The sequence below is a fragment of the Aedes aegypti genome, chromosome 3, assembly GCF_002204515.2.
Source record: "Aedes aegypti strain LVP_AGWG chromosome 3, AaegL5.0 Primary Assembly, whole genome shotgun sequence".
Taxonomy (NCBI): domain Eukaryota; kingdom Metazoa; phylum Arthropoda; class Insecta; order Diptera; family Culicidae; genus Aedes; species Aedes aegypti.
In genome coordinates this window covers 26,206,755-26,210,325 of record NC_035109.1, presented here as the reverse complement: position 1 = coordinate 26,210,325, position 3,571 = coordinate 26,206,755, and positions in this window count along the sequence as shown.

Genomic DNA, 3,571 nt, shown 5'->3' with positions numbered 1-3,571 from the left:
TAATAGATTTCAATTAGTTGAAAATACAAGCGAAATATTAGGGATTGAACTATTTAATATTTTTTTAGATCATTCACCTCGGAATGGCTGCCCGAAAACGATCATAGAGGAGAGTCAACAACATTAAAGCAGTGTGTGAACCGTTTGCACCGCAACGCCTGATGGTATGGATCTTGCTGGTTTTGGTTGACTGGCAGAATCGATGAACTGTGGTGAATTGTGGTCACAGTTCCCAAGCCTGGTTTGAAGTTACCTGTAATAGGGTAACAGTCGTATTTTGGACCCCCTAAGGACGTGGTTTTAGTTTTGTGTCCTAATTAATTAATTGCACAGCGTAACAATGTCAAAGAACATGTCAAAATGTAGAGAAAAACTTCCTCTACGAGATAAAAATACCCAAACGGTCATGTAGGATCCAAAAAACGTCGAAAATAATTGAACTGTGAAGCACTGTTTCTCATTATTTTGGACACACCAATACATTTTGGACCCTCAAAGTATATATTTTGGACCCCCGGCATTTTTTTATCGTTTGGCGACAAAGTCCATGACACTGGATGTATAATATGCTTGCCCATAGTCTAATCAATCGATCGACAATGGAAAACCGAAGAAATTCAACGCTTTTTGTCCAGAAATTTGAAAAAAAGTTTTTCTTTACATTTGAAAAATTTCTGACGGCTTTAATGTCTGTGTGTAACGTGTTGTAACGGTTGCATGGATGCACCAATTAAATTAAATTAATTTCAGATAAAATAAACACATTTTCTTTATACAAACGGTTGATGCAAGTGCGGAATAGTCCTATCTTTCCAAATGGCATGCAAATTGAGTTGGTCTTTCGATTTAAACTGGGAAATTTGCAGGAAAATGGCCAAGGGGGTCCAAAATATATAGGGGTCCAAAATATATTGGTTACCCTATCTAGAAAGATTCGCGAATCAGGCGAAACTGACAAAATGTACACAATTTAAGAAAATATAGCGTTGAAATTGTAGCTCGATTGTCTATTCACTGCACTTGAACTTTTCCCCTATCGATAATTTAACTTAACTATTCAAAAAACGCAAATTTGTAGAAGACGAAACTTCACCTCATGCCAAACCACACACTTTATTGATTACGCCTGTGTTTTTGTTTATCAAAGTGATGGGCGCATCTGAAATCGAAATCAAAACAAGGCAAGAGTAAACGGCGACACTGCAAACAAAAATTAAACAAGGCGTACATAAGGCAATCTGACGTTAAGTCACCCTTTCCTTTCCTGCTCACGCACGCATATGGATTGTTTTCATACGGAAACCGTTTCCGTATGAAAACAACAAACAAAAAATCCCATTTGATCATGTTGCTGGAAAGAGAAGGGTGCGATAGCCTTATGGCGGGCTTAATTGAAACCAGAATGTAAACACGGCGCAAAAGTAATAGGCGACACTGAAAATAATATCGATTACAGGCTCATAACATTGGGCGATACTGGCATTCTTGAGTGCATTTAAGGCGAAACCTTATAATTTTTTTTTAGTACGAAATAGCTAGGGAAATTGTAGGAGATGTGTGTGGTATTGATGAGGATTTTAAAACTAGGTTTATAAAATGTGTATTTAAGTGAAAAGGTTAAAGTTTGAGTATATTTTCTCCAATTGGGATTAAAAATTGCACATGAGAATTTCATTGGTTATTTTCTCATTGTTATTGAATTGTCAGATAGGCCCTTATCGCGAATCCCTCTCGATATGTAAGTTTGAAATTACACTACTTCTTAGGTGTCCGGATTTCGAAGCAAAACGGTATCAGAAAACCAAATTTCGATGCCCACTAATGCCACCTGGTGCTGGAATTCCGCATTTCAATGACCACCGCATGTAAGCCCTTAATCTACTGAACAATTTTGCTGAACATCATAACCCTTTATTTTGATTACTTTTTTAGATACCGTGATGAATCAATACCCGGACGCTTAAGACGACAGGAGTTTTCAAGCTCGTGTTTAAGTATGTTTTGTTAGAATTTTCTTGAAAATTTATTGTTAAACACTTTTCAACAAACCAGAACTTCATGAAAGTGATAAAATTTCCAGTATTAAACATGATTTTCACAAGAAAATTGATAAAATATTGGTGCTTACCTTGTCCTTAAATCCGGACACTGGATGCATAAGATGTTTTTAAATCCGGACACTGTTGGATCGAAATCCGGACATCCGTGTTAAAGCTTGAAATATTTGAATATTTCTTATGAAAATCATTTCAAACTCACTTAAATATCACTCTACAATCAAATCGATGTACGTATTCCCCTCACGGTGTTGCAAATAATAGCAAGTAAGTGATAATAATAATGGGTCAATAATGTCAATATTCCTAAATAATGGAAGCAGTGGTGAAAAGGCTCTACAGATGAGGAAAAAAAAGTGATAATAATGTTTTGGTTACCTGAACTGGATCATGTATAGCTCGAACTGAAGTATATGTGGCTTGAGTGTCAATAACGAAAGACATATGCGGTATGTCTTGCATTAAATCAAACCCTGATTACTCACACCGCTTTTCATGAATTATTTTTCAAATCTTCTCTTATATTTCCATTAAAAAAATTACTTTCACTTGTTAAAATAACGTCTTCCAAATCATGTCCGGATTTAGAAACACTGAATCGTAATCCCAGACAGTCTATTTACACACCATAAAACACAAATTGCCATAATACTCTTCAACAGTGAGGTTATCAAACATTCAAAAGAGCCTTCTGTAAACCATTATGTTCACAACACTTGCATAAAAAATGTTTCATAAACTTTTTCTTCAACAAAACGTTGTTGTCATTTGGCTTGTGCGTCCATAGATTTTGAACTTGGCTTTATATAGACCGCGACGAAATGGCGTCCAACAGGAACAACTAGTTTATTATAATTGTTATCAATTATTTGGCAATGGTAACTAGATTTAAAATAAAAGTACAATGATCTACAATATTAAAAGTAAAGAATATGAGTTATATCCAAATATATAAGTTTTGAAATCTAGCTTCAATTTATTAATATTGTTAGAGTGTCCGGATATTGGTACCGTCCGGATTTTGATTCATCACGGTATTGGTTATTTTTAAAAACGGTCGTTAATCTGAATTTCGGTTTTAAAAAAGTGTTCGTAAAAATAACCTTCGTAAAAAGAGGTGGGAGTGTATAGTACTAATAATTTACATAAAATTTTCAATGTAGAAGCATTAGAACGATTGTCGAATAAAATTATTAATAACTAGTGGTCCCGGCAAACTTCGTCTTGCCATAAAGTAGGCTGCTAAAAAACATGATGAATCGTCCCATACAAATGACAGTTCCTTTCACGCTCGTTTTTCCGACTTTCCCGGTGAATATCCTGAGATTTTTATACTCACAAACACGTCGGAACACTTGACGAACAAAACGGAAATATAATCATTTAAATCCGTTGACCCGTTCGGGAGCCATTTCGTGACATACAAACACCACTCCATTTTTATTTATATAGATTTCAGACAAAAATCGTTGTAATCTTCTAGTGCTATGATTAATGCGTTATGTATCTAGGTT